Below are 19,349 nucleotides of genomic sequence, written 5' to 3' on the forward strand. Positions count from 1 at the left end.
AGCCAGTTTAAGCACCCTGGGAAATAAACCTTATCCTCATCCAGTAGAGTTGCAAGCTTAGCTGAGCACATACTCGACCTGAGGAAACCAACGGCGCTCTGTGGGTACAAAGACTCTGGCTGGGCAGAGACCTTTACTTAGCAAGGGATTAGCTGGGTTCAGTGACCTGGGCTCCTGCCTCAGTCGTCCTGAGAGTGTGTTGGGGTTTTCTTTATCTTCTTGAATTTGAGTTAGGACTTTGGCATTTCTTGAAATAAGCTTATGTATCTGATTTGACAGGGTTTTGTTCTTGCTCTTTGTAGTATTAATGAAAAACAAAGGTTTAATCTTGAAGACACAAGATTTATGGAACCATGCACCCATGGAGATTTATCAGCTTTAATCCTGTATGTGACCTTCTAACTAGAGTATAAGAGGACCATTGTTGCTGTCTTGGCTTGTACTCTTTACACATTGTAGCAATAAGTCCAGTGATTTAAAGTTGAATTTTTTCCTTTATATATTAAAGAATTCTGTCAATAAGCTATCAACTCTATTTTAATGAAGTAATATATAAATAAGTATTTCTTGTTTGCATCACTACAATAAGGATATTCAGTTAATAATAAAGAAATGTTGGAACAAGCGATACTTGGCAAAAAAAGAGAGAGTTTGCCAAGCCAGAGCAGTTTCTTTGAGGGAATGGGCAAAGGAGGACAAATAAGTTTTCCTCTGTTAGGCTGCAGTAGAGGAAGCAAAGCAAGTCAGATTAGTGTTGCATACAGATTTATCCCTCTGTGTGTAACTTTGACACATTAACATCAGTGCTAACAGCTAGAAGAGTTGGGACAAAAAAGTTAGAGTAATAATCATATAAAGGTGTGAGGTTTTGGCAGAGAGTGGGGCAGTTTGTAAGACCAGCTTTGACTGAATATTGTTTTATGATGTCTGTTTTGCTACCCACTTTAGTTTCATTCCATTTTGCTGTCATGATGACTTCTTACTCATCTCATTCATGAATTTGTGTATTTAGCACTACTTTTTTTCGCTTTCAGCCTTGCCTTCATCAACATACTGTCTTGTTTTCTCACCGTTAGAAATGCTAAAAGATGCTTAGAATCATGTCCTCTACACTGTCATAGAAAAAGTCTAAAATTCTGAGGCAGTAACTTTTTGGGAATTTTGTATGCATAGATATTTCTGATCTGAATGAGACTTTTATCAGACTTTTCACAGATGGAGTTGGTAACTTGAACCAACTTCATTGTCTATTAATTGTGATATTAATTTCAAAAATGAAGTAGTATGTACCTTTAAAGAAAATATATTCAAGCTGCATGTTATTTGTGCTCATGTTGAATATGTTGTTAATATGTTTTTTCAGTGTGTTATTAAGAATTAAGTTAATTGCTGGCACATACTGGCAGCTTCGTTCCCAACTGGTTTTCAACATTTTTTGCTCCAAAGTATTGATAAAACATTAATGGTTTCAGAGATGCCTTATCTTCTGTGCTTGACAACCTCCACCCTCAGCTAGTAGCATTGAAGTGCAGTGTTCTCTGGGCCAGGCTTGCTGTGCTTAACTGATGCCTATGAACCTCAAGCATCCACATCCTGCTTTGAGAAAAGATATATTCCAAGTGACAAGGTGTCTATAAGTATATATGTTTTTCCTTCAAAATCTGCTTGGACAGGTTCTCTGCCAAGCTGCTGACCTTGGCATGAATACATCTATAAAACTTAATTTTAGGATACAGTGTTGGAATAGCAGCTGTTGTTGAAAAATAGATGGAGGACTTGAGGTTTTGATTTTCTTCATAGTCTTCCACTAAATTTCAAGCCTTTAATTTTTAATGTTTGGGAAATGCTTTAAAGTGTGGCAAAAAACTGTCAAAAGAATTTGTTATCTTTCTAGTAAACTGAAGTGTGTGCTGCAGTAATTCACAGCAGGCATAGTTGCAGCAGTTGATTTGATGGGCATTTAACCTTCTACCCATCCAATAGAACTATTATCTGACCTTTTTTTAAATTTCAGCCTCATTACACGAAGGTCACAGGAATAATGAATGTGGTTTTTATCTGTGTTTCCCCAACAATTTGTTGTCAGCTTGTGAAACCCCTTACGAAGATGGGGGCCTGATTTCTGCTATGTTCCCAGTGCAGTTGCTTTGAGTGAAGCTGCCATCTGCCTTGTGCACGGACTGGGCTGTATTTCCTACTGTTTGTCTTAAATTACAGCATCCATCATCTCTTGCTTAAGTGGTAGGAATAGCCAGGTGAAGGTCATTTGAGTACAGCACCCTGTAGAATCTCTCTTCCCTTGTGTGATGGGCTAGCTATGGCAATAATGCCTGAACTACTCCCAGCACATGAAGGGTGCCTTTGGCAGCAAAGCCCACCATGGTGGCTGGTGCTCCTGCTCAGCAAGACTGGCTGTGGAAGAATGTTATCTTTTTTTTGCCTTTTTTAAATACATGGCAGTTTATGGCTATCTTTCTGACTGGAAGTACCAGGAAGCAGATCTGTTGAGTAAAACTGTGTCCTTTTTCCCCCCTCCTAGAGATAATTCCATAATGAGTAGCTGTTCTTTGGTCTGTTTGAAGTTGGTGTGTATTATTCATAAAGGCTAGATTGGTTTTAATAAAGGTAATTGTCTTCAGATAACATAGAAAAAACTACTCATTTATTTGGTTCAATTTCTTTGTGTTGCTGGGGCACTGGTCATGAACAATAGCTCTGATATTGTAGGTTTTTTCTTTGTATTAAATTAAATGGTCTGGATTTCTTTTTCATTTTATGGTTTTAACTAGACCCCTTCCATAATTAAAAATGTATTTTGTCCTTCTTCCTTCTGTATGGTGGCAAGCATCCAGGAAATTAAATGCAGGCAGCATGAAGTATCTAGCAAGCTTTAGAGGTCCAAGTTTGTTTCTCAGCTCCTTTTGGGACGTTTTTAGTTCAGGCTCAAACTATATTTTAAACTAATGAGTGTTGGGAACACTTCTCTTGTAAGCAAAGCTGATATCTTGGTGATTGTGTATATATACATAGATAGATATAGCTCTGGCCAATAGTAGTTTTATCAGCCTTCTGATACTGGTGGCTTCTGGCTACAGCATGGGAAATAAGGGGAGCTTCATACTGGAAGTACCTTTTTGAAGAGTCAAAAATACCCTGAGCTTCATCAAGACTCCATATCAGTGGGAAATTTCAGGAGTAACTTGAAGCTCTAGCATGAGATAGTGTAATTAAAAGCTGACTCCTAATGTAGAATTAATTAATGGCGCATTCTGCGTGAATTCGTGTATTTCCTAACACTTTAACTGTGCAAGCATGACATCCTTTGGTGCTACTTTTTTTGGTAGAGTTCTCATTTGCTTTTAATTGGAGGTAAAAATAAATTTCATTGTCTGGAAGAATTTTCTCATAATTGTTTTTTCCAGCATTAAGCTCAGTAAATGAAGTCGGGGATGCTTCCTACTCCTGTCTCATTAAGAGACTGTTTCAGAGAAGTACTAAGTGTCCCTAGCTCTGATTCTCTGTCTGAGACCTGAAAGCACACAGTGCCTGCACAGCAGATGAGGTATATGACCCCACTTCAGTGAGGACATGACTGCTGTAATGTTACCTTGTTCAGGAAGGGTGCAGAATTTTAAGAGTTGCATCTAGTCTGTGATTTACAAATTTTTTTGTTTTGTTTTGTTTTGTTTTCTCCAAAATCTTGGGCATTATAATCAGAGGGCACTTGTAGAATATCATATCCTCTACTTAGAGGTGTAAAATAGAGCCAATGAGTTTGAGCCTAAGCAAAATGTTTTGGGTAGTCAAACCAAATTAATGATTAATTTCATGTGAGGCCTGGAACTGCTGTGGGGTTGTTCCAAAAGTTTTGATTGAATGCCTTGGGGCATCAGGGAACATCTTTTCATATATTTGTTTCCAGATTTTTATTCTATCAATGTTTAATAATTGATGACTTTAAATTTACAATGGGGAAAAGCCAGTGATATTTAAACTGGCATGCTGTAAATGGGTATTTCCATTCAGATGCACTTTAACATGAAAATTGATGGATTGGAGATATTGTATTAGGTGATGCATTCGAATAGTCTATTAAAGCTTTGTACTGTGCTTGCCCAGCTTAGGGTCTCGTTTTGGAAACAACGTGGTCTTTGCCTGGCCTTTAATCTTTGATGGATGTCTCGTCTTGCTCTCTATTTCTGCCATGGGTAGCATTTGTCTCGTGAGAATTTCATGCTTGATTGATATTGCTTTACTAATTAACCTTGCCAGAGGCTTATTCAACACTGTGATTTATATTTAATATCAAAGCATAGTAAGAAAGTAGAATTTTTTTGCCATATTACTGCTAAAAGTAATTCTCAAACATAATTTCATCCATCTTAATTAAAGTATTGATCCAATAGTAATGCTCAGAATTTTGCCAATCCATATATATTGAGCCATCTTCTAAAGAGTGCTTCATCGATGAGACCTACTGATCATTTAGCGAGATTGCTGAGGTTTGAACACCATCTGAAATTTAGAGTGCAGTTTATTCTGAAAATTATAAATTGCTGTGCTTCTTTCTTTTTTACTTGATGTTCACAAAATCATAGCATGGTTGGAAGGGACCTCTGGAGGGTCCTCTTGTCCAAGTCCAACACCTCTGCTGAAGCAGGACCACCAAGAGCCAGTTTCCCAGGGCCATGTTCAGGTGACTTTTAAATTTCTTCAGGGAAAACTCCGCAACTTCCCTGGAAAACCTGTGCCAGTGCTCTCGTTATCATAGAGGTGATTGCTGTTTTCTGGTGTTCAGGGGTAATTTCCTGTGCTTACGTTCGTACCCATCATCTTTGATCTTGTCACTGGGAACCACTGAAAAAAGCCTGGCTCTGTCTTCTGTGTGCTCTCCTTTTAAGTATTTATGAAAAACTGATGAGATGCCCCGCTGAGCTTTCTCTTCTCCAGGCTGCGCAGAACCAGTTCTCCTTATAGGAGGGGTGCCACAGTCCCTAAATAATCTTAGTGGGCCTTTGCTGTACTCCTTAGGACGTCCATCTCTCACTTGTACTGGAAGCCCAGAACTGTTTCTTATGAATATCATAAACATCCCATTTGTTTCAAGGTTTGATGTCCATATTTTTTAAATGGTAGCTAATAGATGGCATGATTTACCTATAGTAATGGCTCAGTCTCCTGTAGGACCGTTTTTTTCCATCAAGAGAGGGGAATAGCAGCCAGTCCCATTAGGTGTCAGAGGGATGCCTCATGTTTTGCATCTCTGGAAAGCCAGTCCCACTGACAAGATGCAGCTCTTGTGTGGGTCTGTGGGCAGGCTGACTTTTCAGGAGCCATGGTATTGGGAGGTGGTCCTTGAGGGATGATGCTACTTATGTATTAAGTTATCACATTATGTATGAAAATGGCTGAGGAGGAAAGAGAGCTGCCAGACCTCAATTTGCCCTTTTTTTCTTTTTCCTGAGGACTTAATTTCAAAGAAAAATGTATTGTAAAGACAAAAGTCAGAGCATTTCATAAAGTGCCTCAAGTGGAAAACTTGCTAATAGCTTTGAGAACATAAGTCAGAGTAAAGCTGCTATCAACCTAAGCTACTTGGTGCTTCTAAACTAGAACTTGCCTGTCTGTACACTAGCTTGGGGCTAGTTCTGTTTTAGAGAGTATTCATTATCCCAGTGAATGCTTGTTGCTTTTGACTTTTGTTTCTAAGGATAGGTGTGCAAGAGGTCTTGTACTGGTTCATTCTGCTCTGCTATGCTCTATACTGTTACATGAGGATTAAATCAAGGTGCAACTTGTAGGCAGAGCACAGCCTCCTGTGAACTGTTTGCAGAAGCACGACTCAGTAAGTCTGGCTTTCTGTGCTACTCTGAGCATTTCAGTAGTGGTACATCCTTATTACCTTCTATTTATGATTTGTTCTCTACTTTTTAAAAATTTTTGTTTTAAAAGAATCAATAATAAAATAAAAAGACTGCTATAAAGATTCCTGCTACTGCATTCTGGAAAGTGTAGGAAAAGGTATACTCATGCTCTTTCCATAAAAGCTGGATCAGTGGTTCTTATAAATCCATCAATCCTGATCATTTCCAATGTGACATCCTAATCCTCTGCATATGACACACAATCTTTTTCCCAGCAACCAATTGTGAAAAATATTTACGATTCACAACATTAATATAAACTTGGTATAGGCCTAATTAATTGTTGTTAATTATTAGATGTTTATTTATAGGCAACAGAATTTTAAAAGATGTGAAGGTACCTTAGGTGTATGTTACTTTAACATTGACAAGTCAGTTTTTACTGCCTTTTTTTCATTTATTGAACCCCAGCTTTTTAGCTCAAGAAGCTTTCTTCAACTGCATGTAATCAATATTCTCAAAATATAAACGATCACTTATGTGAGGTTGACTTGCAACAAGTCATCCTAGAATACTAATTCATGGTGCCTGAAAGACCTACTGCAAAAGCATTTCTTTCTTACTGAAAGAAAATGAAAACATGTTTCTCAGGTTTGGATTGGGTTGATTTGTTTCTTGTTGGTTTGGTTATTTCTTGCTAACCAGCTGTGTTTCTGTATTGCAGTTTCTGGTTATTTGAACCTGTGTGATTTATCTTTTCTTGGCAGAAGAGAATTTATGTTCCACTGTGTGTCAAAAGAACTGTCTTTTAGGAGCTCAGTCTTTTATGGTCTAAAAGAACTATTTATGCCAGACAAGCATTGGATCAGAGTTTATGTGGCAAGACTGAGCTCTAGAGATCACTGGAGAAGTAGCATTAAGAAGGGTGAACAAGCCAGAAGCTTTCAAATGTTGTATTTGCATCAAAAATGAAAAATTAAGTAATAGCAGTATGTACGTGGTTACAAACCTTTAATAAATAAGTAAACTACTAGAGCGAAGAAAATGATCTCTGTTTTACCTATTTAGCCAGCCAAAACCAGGTGTACATATGCTTGGTGTGTGAGGATTTTTTCCACTCAACGACTCCAATTCTGTAATAATTTAAGAGTCATAGAATGGTTTTGGTTGGAAAGGACCTTAAAGAGCATCTAGATGCAAGCCCCTGCCTTGAGTAGGGACATCTTCCACCAGATGGGGTTTCTCAAAGCCCCATCCAACCTGGCCTCGAGCACCTCCAGGGGTGGAGTATCCACAGCTTCTCTGGACAACCTGTTTCAGTGCCTCACTACTGTCACAATAAAGAACGTCCTAATATCTCTGTCAGTTTAAAGCCCTTCCCCCCTTGTCCTGTCACTCCATGCCTGTATAAAAAGTTCCCCTCCATCTCTCTTTGAGCCATTTTAGGTACTGGAAAATGCTCTAAGGTCTCCCTGGAACCCTTTCTTCCAGGATGAACAGCCCCAACTCTCTGAGTCTTTGTAGCTGAGATGCTCCAGCCCTCTAATCATCTTCGTGGCTCTCCTCTGGACTCGCTCCAACAGGTCCATGTCCTTCCTGTGCTGGGACCCCAGAGCTAGATGCAGCTCTCCAGGTGGGATCTCACCACACCAGAGCAGAGCAGACAATCCCTTCCCTCGCCCTGCTGCCCATGCTGTGTTTGATGCAGCCCAGGATTTGTTTGGCTTTCTGAGCTGTGAGTGTGCATTGCCAGGTGATGTCCAACTCTCATCTAGCGGGACCCCCCAGTCCTTCTTAGCAGGGCTGCTCTCAATTCATGCTTTGCCCAGCCTATATTTGTGCTTGGGATTGTCCCAGCCATATGCAGGACCTTGCACTTGACCTTGAAAAAGTTTATTCTGTTGTTCAGAGGGAATGACTTAGCAGACTTAGCTTTAGAGGTAGACACCGTAAGATTCTTTGGGGGGGATGGAAAATAAAAGATAAAAGGCTTGAAATTTCTGGTAATCTTTATTAATTAAGGAGAGAAGTGCTTTGCATGCAAAGTCCAGTCCATATGTAATCCTGGAACTGTTGTGTTATAAGCACCCAATAATGTCTAACTTGCATTCAGTGGTAGGACTAAGCAAGTTTTGTCTTCATAGTTATGTCACTAGCTGAACAGTGTCCCTGAGTTTTTAAAGCTTTTTATTTTTTTGGACTAGATCTTATGTGCCCTTTGCCTGAAAAAGAGAAATGATGGCTGTGAATATAGAAGCCTTTTATTCTTTGCAGAACAATTTCTATGGTGGAGGTTGGTAGCACCGCTGTACCCTTGTTTTACTTTTGTTTTGCCTAGTGTTTTGAGTTACAAAAAGAATTTTAATTTAAAAAAAGAAATAAAAGAAACAGGTAAAAGGGAGGGTGCTTGGAGTCAGGATGAATTACATTGAAAGGTAGAGGCTCAAGTAAATGTGTCCCAATTAAGGGTAAAGTCTAAAGAGAAAAAAAAAAAGAGAAGCTCCAGAAAGCTGAATGAAATATCTGTTGAAAATAAAAATGCTTTCTTCAGAAAGTGAAGGCAATATCCCCTGAAGAAAATGGAAAAGATGTAAATTCTGACATTTTAAAGACAAAATAACAAAAAACCCACGCTAAATTTGTAAGTGTATAACAGCTATTAATACATGATAAGCAAGAAACAAATTTGCTAGGAGTGAGTAAAGCTAGTGATTATTAAGATGAAAAGGAGACAGTATAGACAGATAATGTGATTGCAGCACAGTTAATTTAATTTTTTTTTTGTTGGAGCTCATGTCTGAAAAATTCAAGAGTGGTTGCCCCATTGAAATATTAGACAGGAAGTTGCAATATGTTGACACTTTTTCATTATGGAGAAAGATTCTTGTGAATCAAAAGCAACCATGAAAACTTCTGGGGGACTTGGTGGATTCAGTATTTAAATGCAAATAGGGTTAAACTTCAGTAAGTACCAAGAACTTTACATGGTGAAGAAGAAAAAAAACTTATTAAAAACCTTGACCTTTAAATTAATAAATCAGCTGTTGTTATTCAAGAAGGACTTATGTCTTGGGAATTGGTTCAGTACTCAGTGGTACTTGACTATCTAGAAGGAATCTAAAAGGATATTGCCAATAGACTAGTAAAGGAATAGAGAACAAATCAGAAAACTTGACTAGTTCAAATGCATTAATTTCTACCACATCTACTTTTCAGTATTATCCACTTCACTAATGCTGTAGTTATCTTTAAAATATGACAGCAGTACTAAAGGAATAGCAAAGGTTGTCATGCTTGATCAAAGGTATGGAATATTTTCTGTCTGAGGACTAAAACTTCTCGGAAAAAACCCAGCTGTGTAGGGATAGTTTAAATAGGTTTTCAAAACACTGAGTGTAGTGAAAAGTGTGAATATAGACTTTGTTTTCATCGTTTTGCATTGGTGGTCTGAACTATAGTATATGGTTGAATAAGGAGGAAACAGGTTGTTCAAAAAGAGCAAATGAATACCAATGACTCTTCCTTCTAAGACCTGTTCATACTGGTAGTGCAGCCAAGATTGTCTACAGAAAAAAAAGAAGATATGATCTGTAGGAAGATGTTATATCCTTCGTTACACCAAAAGTCACAGTCACTAAAATCAGACTAGTCTGAAAAAAGCCTTGTGTGTCCAAAATACATGTCTTCCTTCTTCACCTCCCCTGCTGCATTAGCTTCTGAAATAACGAAGTTGTGGAAGTTACCATGGATTAAGTAAACCTGTACATTATGTTTCAACTGCATATTTTAAACAAAGAAAAAGCATTTCTTTAGAACACAGATTCTCTTGCATCTGTACCTGGTTCTTCTAATGACTCCTTGTCTCCCCATGAGTGTGGACATTGCAGATTGATGGGTTTGTGTCAAAGGCTCAATTGTTTCACTTATTTTTAATCTTTCTGGCAGCTGTTATGCCAGCAATGCCTTTTACTGTAATCTTATTTTTAGGCTTTACCTTTTAAGTTTGACAAAGATTTAAACTGATTATCCCCATTTCCAAATATGTGGCCTAGTTATTGATAAAGTCTGCATGTTGTTAACATGCCCAATTTTGAAAAGCTGTACAACTTTGTACAGCATGTACCAAATTATTAGATCCATATTTACAGCTAGCTGTAGTCTGGCAAAAGCTCAGATGTCTTTTGTGTTGTTTGCATATTTTTTTTTGAGAAAAGCCAGTCTATTCTGAAAGACAGTCTAGTTGACATGCTTGTTAGATGGAGTCCCTTTAGACAGGGGGATTAAAGGAGACCCACCAGTAATCAGGGATGTGTGTGAATCATCTAGTCTTTATAGCAAATATAAAAACTGTTACTGTGTCAAATGGCAGAAGGATCTGCACTCTCTTTACTGTATGGGATCATCATGCAGTTCATCCTTTTTTTCTTGTCCCTAAGACTGAAATAACTTTTACTTTCATTCTGCAGTTCTCAAAACCTTCAATATATGGCCTGTAATCTTTCAGATTTCCAAGTCTGGAAATGATACCATTCTCCACTGATAAATGTTTTAAAAAATAAATGTAGCAGTGGTATTTTAAGAATAATTAAAGTAGTCTTGTTTAATTAGTCACTGATTTGAACAGTTAGCCCTCCGGCTTGTCAAATTATTTTCATTAAACATGAGTACTGTTAAAAAAAACAACAACAACAAAAAAGTGCAAATTTATTTTATTTTTCCTTCTGAAAGCTAAAATCTAATATATTTATTTCCTGAAGGGGAAACAGACCATTTCAATACTCTTGTTCATCAAGATATAAAGAGGAACAGTTCGTCTTGCTCATCCTAGTGTTTTGATGGCCTGTCATATTTCAATTCACTTAAATATTTTCTACTTTTTCTGCTTATGTATGTTTGTTCTAGTTGTTTCGGCTATTTTGTTGGTCTTTTAGACTCTCAATGTTTTGGTTCCTTCCCCCCTTAATGTTTTCAGCTTTTTGACCTGTAATTATATGTGGCTTTCCTGGTTTTGAATTGTACTGTTCATCTGCTTTACAAGAACAGCTTCTAGCTTCTGAAATGTCATGCTTAAGCCTTTCCTTCCTCCAATTGTTGCTTACCTCACTGAGAAATAAAGAAAATCTCAACTAGGAAATTGCTTGACCCTTTCACTCGCAGATCATCATAGTTACCCATACTTGTCAGGTTGGAAAATTGCACACCATTAATTTTTAATTCACAAATTACTTATTAAATTAAATGGAGTTGACAATAGTATTATTCTATTTGGAAAAACACATAGAACATTAAGTCAAAGGAGCAAGCTTTCAGTTTGAGAGAAGAAATTAAAGGATTTAACTCATTCTCTCCTTGACCCTTAATCCTCCCTTAAGTGGGACAAACAATTCTGTGAGATGGGCACTGTCATGCTGGATGTGGACAACTACCAAGCAGACATAGTGTACTCAGCATCTTCATTTTCCTAGTGCACCATCTACAAGCTCACCTCACTATTTAGTTAAAACATGCCTTAATCTAATAAAAGCCTTTATATCCTGTTAAGTGTCAGAAGACAGTTATACTTTTACATGCCCAACCTCCAGATGAGCTCCTGTTTCTTGATCTCAAGGGGCAGATGGCCTGAGATGCTTTGTAGACATGATCCAGAAGAATGCTTTGACTAAGGTCAGTATGAATTCCAGCAGTCACTATAAAGTCATAGCTCAACTACAAAAGGCAGGCTTATTTCAACTGAAACTTTCAATTGAGACATAGAACTTTTAGTGTCTTGCTTGGTTCTGTTATTTACCTTTATTTCACTGTATCTGGTTCTTACTTGGAGAGCTGAGTGTACAGTGAGACTATTTAGAAATTCCCTGTGGTTGCTACAGCTTTGTATAGATTTTTAGAATAGGGACAGGATTAAATTTGTTTGCAAAAGTGGGATTTTCTCCCCAGCTCCCACTGTTGGTATGTTTCTTTCTTTCAGTAGTTGGTGCATTCCAGGTGTCTGGGTTATGTCTGTTTATCTGTGTTGCATCTTAGACACCAGGGACTAGATTGGCTTCACATTTTACTGTGATAAACCCATGGGGAAGGCAGTGAGTTTGTAACATGTGAAGTGTGAGAGTAAGAAATGCTCTGTGCCTTTTAAATAGTGCAGAAGTTGTTTTTATGAGAGTATGGAAAGGGAGCGGTCACAGCTAGCAGTGGTGCAAGGGGAGAAACTGGATACCTGTATGGAGAGGACATTGTTAGCAAAGCACAACCCTGCTGATCTGTTGGCAGCTAGAGACAGTCTTGGAGCACTCTTGTCCAGCAGAAAACTTGGTTCTGTATTGCTTCTCCTTGGCTGCTCTCTTTTGTGGCAGTAGTAACTCTTAACTAGGAGCTCCAGAGGCAGCATTTGATTCAAAAAACTTTCTGGACATAGGGAACCATATGTGTTGCAGTTCTCACAAAGTGTAATGACAGATATCCCAATTCTGACAGTATAGCTGACAGGAAATACCCCTACCCAAAAAGGCTGGAGTAGAAATATTGTCGAAATGGAGGGAGTAAGAGGAGAGAGAAGTAGTTTGCATCAGCGTGTTACACACACAATATTACAATCTCTCCCTGGTTATCCTTTTCTTTCCCATCTTTGGGGGCTCCCCCTTTGCTTTGCTGTTCTATATTCTTTGTGGAAACCACTTGAAGGGTCAGACCCCAGTGGACCCAAACTGAAACTGGAAGTCCTGTTAAGTACCAGTCAGCATCAGCATCCTCAATTAAGAGCCACTTGAATTCTGAATTTATAGATTGTATTGATTTTTTTTCCCAAAATAAACTCGCAGATGTTTCCATGTGGTACTTCAAAATGACAAGAAGCAATAAGTGCACTATATTTAAACATTACAATTATAAATAGACAAAACTGGTGTCTTTGAATGATTCATTAAATATAAATAATGGAGCAACTTTGCCTTCTTTCTTCTAAAGGAGAAGAAACAAAGTGCACTAATGCTTGACTCAAATTTTAGTTTGAAAAGACACTTGACAGTACTGAGGTAGCATATTTACTCTTAATTATCCTGTATCTCACGATCAAGATAGTTTAGCTAGATCTGGTTGATGACTTCTGATCATTTTTAGCTGTAATTCCATAAAAGTTTTATTCAAAAATTTTATTACATAAAAATTCCTTCAAAATTTTTATGCACGTCACAAAGCACTGGATGCTAGTATAGGTCTGAAAGTAAAGGGCAGCATTCTCTCCTGTCTCCCTGTCTCAAGAGTTTAAATTAATTTAAATAGAACAAAACAATGAAAAGGTGTTTAACACTATGGTTTAGTGATGCAAGATTTGGTTGTTAGATAAATGTCTGAGTACTGAGGCCTCCGTCTATTTGAAAACTAAGTAACCAGTCAATGGTTGGGGAAAAATAAGTGTATGTAATTTTTTCCTTTTTTTTAAGAAGAAAGACACCCAACAAAAGAATACAGTTAAATACAGAACTAATTTTTTATTGCCATAATGACACCTACTTGTTTCTGTATCATATAATTTAAAATTTGGGGTTAAAATGTTAAATGCTGACATACTAACTAGTACTTCTAGAGGAAAGAGGGGGAAAATTAGAGGCCTCACCCAGGTGAAGGGGGGCAGCTGATGGTGTTGCAAGTACAGTCCTTGTTCTCTCAGAGCACCCCTCAGGACAAAGGCATGGAAGGGAAGGGCAAAGGCCAAAAAGAGCATTCATTTCTGCAGCCAGTGCTCAGTGCTGAGGGCAAGTGGGAAGTATGTTCTCTCCTTAACTCTTCCTGGCAAAACTTATTGAGTTTGTGTCATCACAGGGCTGCTTAAGGCACTGGCTTCAGTATTACCTTGAGTTGCTTACTTGCGGCGGTGTTGTGCAGAGGAAACCATCCAGGTTACCAAGATTATGCTTCTTTAAGCAGAGGGCATAGAGAGGGTAAGGGTGAGTGAGGAATGAGAAATCTCTTTCGGGATTTAGCTGGTGCTGGTAGCTATGAGTCCTCTTCTTTATCTGTCAGGGAGAGAAGGAAAAGATCCTATGACTTCCCTTTGACATATCACCCATAAATGCTCTCTCATGAGGTCAAGATTGTGCCCAAGATCACTGAAGTCTAGGTAGTGAACTTACCTCTGTTAACCAGCATTCTCCAAACAAATATTCATGGCTTCTCTTGCAACTCTTAAAAATTTATGTATATTTCCAGTCAAACAACTCATGCAAGTCAGGTGGTTTAGCTCTAATGTGTTTGGTTACAGTACCCTGCTGGCCCAGCTGAGTTGGCCCAGCAATTAATGCACAATCTCCATCTGCTGACAGTATTTGGAGAGTGAAGTGGTGCTCCCACAGCTGATAGCAAATCATCTTTGGCTCTGAGGAGATGCCCTAAGTTAGAGGAGCTGAAATGATCGGAATGAAAGATAACTGCAAAGAGGGGATAAGCTCAAAGTAGGAATGTGCTTTAGATGTGTGCCCTGCAGGTTGCATTGCAAAATATTTAGGAGTACTGTGATAACAAAATACAGACATGAATGGTAGAGCAAACAATAAAAGGTCCTTTTAAATGAGAGTACTTTCTTGTAATTTGTTTTAGTACTGTAGCGTGAAAAAATAATGTTTACAAAAGAAAGTAAAAAAGGAAGCTTTTTCTACAGTAATTGTGGAAATTCAGAAATGGAAGAATGGGTGTTAGAATGTGCGTGGCAAATTTTTGACTGGGTTCCATTTGTTTTAAAAGTTAACAGGAAACATTTCTCCTAGGTTTACAGTAGCTAAATCATGAAGGGTTTTTTTACTTTATGAATGTAAATTACTTGTTTTTCTCAATGTCCTGATATTTTCCATAGTCCTTGTGAAAATCAAATCTTCTGTTTTGTTTCTTATTCCTTAGTTGAGCCAGTGAATTTGGACTGCTGTTGACTCAATATATTTTGTTCCAGCTTGTTTCTTGTGGGTGTGTTTTTTTTATTATGCTTTACAATGTGTACTGTGATGAACTTTTTTTAAATCAAGTTTGCAGTTTCTACTGCATTTAGGGTCAAATGAGGCTGTGCAATGAGGCAATGTTCATTCAACAATGTCTCATTCCTAAAAGATTCCATCATTTTGCTTTCATTTACTTCAGTTCTTTCTGCACTATTATATACAGTTAAAAATAGCATCAAAACCATCTCCTTTAAAATCACACAGAGTGCAGAGAGACTTCTCAGTGAACAGTGAGAGCATGCTCTGTGTCCTCTCCCCATGAGTTTTCCTATGGCTCCCAGGCAAGGAGCAGTACTGGAGGGAGCTCTCCTGGTGCTGTTGGGCTGCTGGGGTGTTCCAGCTGCCAGGCCTGTCCATGATTACCAAGTCAGCAGTGGAATAGCTTAGTTTTCATTTCAGGCTAAACAAAACTGCTGTCTTCTCTGTTGGAGTCTAAACCCTTCTGGTCACCGAATAAACTCTATGCAATCTTGACTTTACCTCTTACTTAAAAAATCTTGAAACTTGCTAACAGTCTCAACCCACATAAAAATACTGTTCTGAGAGAAACATCTTGCAGTAATCTACTAAATGCAGGCAGATTCAGGTTTTTTGTCCTAGATAAGAGTATTCAGATGCTCTTAGACACAGCCAGTCTTGGGATTATGCTGCATCTGTTAAGAAGTGCTTCTTCAGCAGAGATTCCTTCAAGTTTCTTTCTGTTTCATAAGTTTGTCCTTCAAATCCCGTGTCTTGCCATTGATTCTGTTGGCAACAATTTGTTGGTCTCTGAGTGTTCTCCAATATTGCTAAGATGAAGATATGTTCTACATTTTAAAATTGATTATAAATAGAAAGACTAATTTCTGTATTTCATCCATATAGAACAAGTTTCATATGTATAGACATAATGTACAGGTCTAGTATATCATGTTGTTTTTTGAACTAGAAGCAATGATATTCTGTTTCCATAGTTGCTCCTGAGACATATCAGAAACAGTGTAATTTTTCTCTATATCTATATAAAGAAGTGTATGATCTTGTATTACAAAGTAATGGATCACTTTTGACTGTTCCATTAAGGAGAAAAAAGGAAGTTAATTAAGCATGGTATTAAATCAATCTGTTTATTATTCAGTCTCATTTAGCTGAAAGGCTGCTGTTGAATTTTTGTGTTGAAAGTAACTTTTATTAAATTTCATTATGTGGCTGTGTAGGAATTCAAAACAAAATAATAGACTCCATGTTCTTCATTCATGATTTCTTGGAGTAGGGATATAGTTCACCAAGGGGAAGTACAGAGTCTTGCACGTGGAGAGGAACAGGCCCAGGCACCAATGTATGTGGGGGGCTGCCCATCTGGAAAGCACCATGTGAGAAAAGGACCTGGTAGCACCAAGTTGAACACGAGCCAGCAGTGTGCTCTTGCAAAAAAAGGGAATGTTACTCTGAGCTGCACCAAAGCACTGCCAGCAGTTTTAAGGTGATCATACTCCTCCTCAGCATTGGTGAGGCTGCTCTTGGAGTGCAGGTCCAGTCCTGGGGTCCCCAGTACAGGAGAGGGATGGGCACACTGGAGGCTGTCCAGTGAAAGGCCACTGACGCTGTTACGGAACCAGAGCGTCTCTCTTATGGACAAAGGCTGGGAGAGCTGGGACTGTTCAGCCTGGAGAAGACTCAGGAGTAACTAACTTACTACTTTTTCATAAATGCCTCAAGGTAGAGTACAAAAGGGGATGGAGCCAGGCTCCATTTGGTGCTTCCCAGTGATAAGACAAGAAGCACTGGGCACCAACTGAAACACAGGAAGTTTTCCCTGAAAATCAGGAAAAAGTCTTTCAGTCTGAGGGTGACCAAGCACTGGCACAGGTTGCCCAGGGATGTGTTTTGACTTTGCAAGCCACTGTAGTAAAAGCAAAGTAGAAGTGGAAGGTAGCTAAATGGTGTTACACTCTGGATGAGTAAAAACAAGAACAAAAAGGATGAAAATAAAGAAGTAGCATCCTATTCTAGTACTCTAACACGTACTGTGGTGATATAAAGGCCCACAAAGTAAAGTAACACACAGGTATGTGTACAAACGTCACATTTGCTCATTCTGGGGGCTTAATTATGCAAAACATTTTATAATTAGGAACACTGCCTCATTAAAGCTAATTGCAAAATATAGAAGTTTGGAATATCATATACATTTGTCACTCTTTAGGAATGAAACTACCGACAAATAATTAAATTGCCAGTAATAAAGCTGTACAGTGGTTAAACCCCTCGCTGTAATTGCGTAGGATTGTACTTTGTGATAATTAGTAAAGTGTGAGGAATTTTTGCTTTTTAATTACTTCAACTGAAAAAGGCAGGATGCATACATCATCTGTATTGCTGAGAGCAATAGATATCACAGGAATATCATCAGCAGAGGAGCAGAAAAACTGAAAGGTGTACCAGATGCATCACATTTCATAGCAATGACTTTACAGACCCCTTTCTCCACAATTGTTTTCAACAGACTTTGCTATTTACATTAGTGTTCCTGTGTTTAAAGAACTAAATAATTATAATACGTCGATGACAAGGATATAAAGCTTTTTGCCTGAAGATCACAAGTTCAAATTTAAATATAAGTGGCAATGACAAAGTAGTTGCCCTCTGCTGAGCAGTCTGTCTTAGAGGGAGTTGTTTGTCCTAGCCTTGAGCTCTGTGGAAACATGCCCATGTAACACATGGCATGGGAGTGATCAAGCTTGCCAGAGGGTAAGAATTAAATGGGCATCTGGACACTAAATTATTCTCTGACTTCTGCAAAGTGTGTTTATTTTTGAAAATATGTGGTCAGAACAGCAGTCGAGCTCAGTTGGATTGCCTCTGAGTATTTTCTTTGCCTTGACTCTTTCTGAAGCTGAGACATGATGTGAACATAAGCACAGAGGTGCGTGCATGCTTCTTTAATGTAATGCATAAATGGATGTATTAAGTGAGATATGTTTAGGGAGAATTAATTTTTCATGTGTTTTACTTCAACTAAGTTTCTCTAGTAATGTGAACTCTAAAGCTGTCCTGACTCTTATTATTCATAAATAAAATGTCTTGTTCATTATTATTTATACGTTTTAAAAAAGAGCAGTTATGTGGATGAGAGATGAGGTTTTTTTCCTTTTAAATATTAATGAAGAGTGTTTTGCTTTTGCCAACCCTGTCTTATAACTGTAATTCTGTGGCCAACATGTATTCTTGTAAATGTCTCTTACACATTTTTTAATCTGATCAAAATACCCATTGACATGGTTGAGTTGCACTGGAAAAAATTGGGATTGAAACTGGCTCCAGTGCTACAACTAAAATATTCCAAAAAGAGACAAAGCTTTTTAATGTTACACTTTTTGTGCTTCTCACTTGTATTTCAAGTATTTTTGGGGTTTATTTCGTTTCTTTGGTGGTTCTGTTGCTTTGTTTTGGGGGTTATTTGTCAATTTTTTTAAATCCACTTGAAAGATTCAATCATAAAGCTCCTAGTAAATTTCAGGTTGTGTGCTTTTCTCCCTTTATTATAGGCTAACACTGTTGTCATGTGGGCATTACCTATGCAAGGGTTCTCGAGCCTTCAGTTGAGAAGTCATAGCATTATTATGGAATTTTTAAACTGTTTCATAATTTGGTAGGTTTGAGGATATTAATTGTGTTCATTCTTTTGCTTCCTAATGCTTCCTGCATGTCACTTTTACAAAAACCTTCAGCTACCCCTCAGCTCTGTCTATTACCAAAGGAAGCATCCTTCTTATACTCTTCTCCTACCCCAATAGCTTTCAGTTATGGTAGTGAATATATTTACTCTAAAAATCTACCATATTTTAAGAATACACTAAAATGTGGATAATAGAACTTAAATAGCAGAACTACAAGGCTACTACTCTGAGTGATTTCCCTCATCCCCTAAAGTAATTAAACCACCTCTTTTCCATCACAGTAGTCTTCAGAACCAGAGAAATCTTTGTCTTGAAATCTTGACAAAGTGGAGAATATCTGTCTTCATTTTCTTTCCCTAGTGGCTGTTTTAGCACTCACTTTGGAGGATTTCTCTTTTTCAAGTCCTGGTTTCATCTTTTCTTGGAGATCCTACACGATCAGTTTCTTGATCTTTGATACTGTGTATCAAATTGTAAGGACCGCTGTCTTGTTACTGGTAATGAGTTGATCTATCTGCACGCTGGGCCTATTTCCTTTTTGGATGAAACTCAGCCTTCACCCCACCTGAAAAAAATCCAAAAACTTTGTGGGACTCCAGCTACCTATTTGTAGCTAAAATGGGGCTCCTGAACTTTGTTTGGCCTGCCTTCTGCTACTTTTTTCATTGCCTTAGATGAATTCATCAGCCAGCCCATCACTTTGAACCCATAATCTGCTGGTACTTGTAGGTCCTGGCCTCTGGGCTGTACCGAAAGAGCACGTAGTATCAGCTAGTTGAGTTGCCAGCCTTAATCTTTCATTTCTGTCTACTTTTGGAACTGTAGGCCATGCCATGATTACTTAC

The 19,349-nt window shown here is 38.2% G+C and overlaps 2 protein-coding genes across 2 annotated transcripts in view; both read left to right on the plus strand.

Moving 5' to 3' along the window:
* Positions 1-10,980, plus strand: part of RPSA (ribosomal protein SA) — a 194,725-nt gene extending 183,745 nt beyond the window's left edge. Inside the window, exon 8 of the mRNA XM_083874362.1 lies at positions 10,970-10,980. The gene's annotated coding sequence lies outside the window, so the exon portion shown is untranslated. The remainder of the gene's footprint in view (positions 1-10,969) is intronic.
* Positions 1-19,349, plus strand: part of MYRIP (myosin VIIA and Rab interacting protein) — a 206,581-nt gene that overhangs the window by 30,513 nt on the left and 156,719 nt on the right. The gene's annotated exons all lie outside the window — the stretch shown is intronic.

The sequence above is a fragment of the Zosterops lateralis genome (genome assembly GCF_965231275.1).
Source record: "Zosterops lateralis genome assembly, chromosome: 1".
NCBI classification, from domain to species: Eukaryota; Metazoa; Chordata; class Aves; order Passeriformes; family Zosteropidae; genus Zosterops; species Zosterops lateralis.